Source organism: Halyomorpha halys, unplaced genomic scaffold (genome assembly GCF_000696795.3).
Source record: "Halyomorpha halys isolate HHAL.00 unplaced genomic scaffold, Hhal_1.1 Scaffold1660.1, whole genome shotgun sequence".
Lineage (NCBI taxonomy): Eukaryota > Metazoa > Arthropoda > Insecta > Hemiptera > Pentatomidae > Halyomorpha > Halyomorpha halys.
This window is the reverse complement of record NW_027108868.1, coordinates 90759-92038: the sequence shown is the minus strand read 5'-3', so window position 1 is coordinate 92038 and position 1280 is coordinate 90759.

Genomic DNA, 1280 nt, shown 5'->3' with positions numbered 1-1280 from the left:
ACATATTTATATACATAAACATATATCTTTACAAAATACTGCACCCTGACCATTCGTTGGTTGTAGAAGTACAATTTTTTTTATTATATGTATTGTGCCTATATATTTACAACCGTTAATTGAGGAAAAATTAATTGTCAGTGAAATATCTGAGTGAACAATAATTACTTGCATACTGAACGTCAATTTGTTTTAGGTTTTTACTTATAAAATGTGAATGTACCACTAGATTAAGGTATGATGTAATTTTAAAGTGGATCCAACCCATTGAACTTTGAATGAAGCACGTTTTCAATTATTTAAACAAATAAATAATAGCATTTCAATCTTTAAAGACGGCAACAACACTGTTAAGAATGTTCAGCTCATACCATTCCAACTTTCTTTGTAAACCTATAAGTACGTGTGTTTTTTAAAAATATTTTTATTTGAGATTAGAAGAGGAAAGTTATGACAGCTCAAGCAAAACCACAATGATTGAACTTTGAAATTGTACACTTAATTAATTTCACGAGGAAACTAATTCCTTTTGATCAATTCCTCTACCGTAGATAGTTGAGGAAGTAAAACTGAGAAGTGAAATTATGATTTCAATTATTAGGAGCTTTTTGAAATATCGTAGGGAAAGATCATACTTAAATATATTATATAAATGTTGGTTATTTGTTTCTCTGTTTTATTTTACTATTCTTTAAATTTAATTTTTAAAAATAAATAGTTACATAACGAAATTATAGTGACATAATCTATTTTATAAGGTCAACAGAAACCAACCCCATAAGCGGTACTAGATAAGCAGATGACATTCTGGAAGCTTAAGAAAATATTATCATATTAAGCGGTGACAACCGAAACTCATAACGATATTTTACCGATGATTACTGGTTTCAAGATTTTAATGTTTTTTATTTTTACAATTTATAAGCAGGATCTGAAGAAATAATAAGAACCAGTTTTTTATTTTCGATTTAGGAAGACGCTAATGTATATAGAACCATTTCCTATTTTATGTTTAAAAAAATATACAAATATAGTATAATCACTATAAAGTCAAGATTTCTTGGCCTTATAAAATCCGTACCGATAATTATTTATGTTGCTTAGATATAATTTTGAAGAAAATAATTAGAACAGGTAGCTGGATAAGATGTTATTAACAAAGTGAAAGGAAAAAATGGAATGCTTATAATAGTATAAAATATCTCAATTTATATTATCTTTTGTAGTTTTAAAATAAAAACAATTATTAAAAATAACATTTTTTTTTATTTTATTTTATG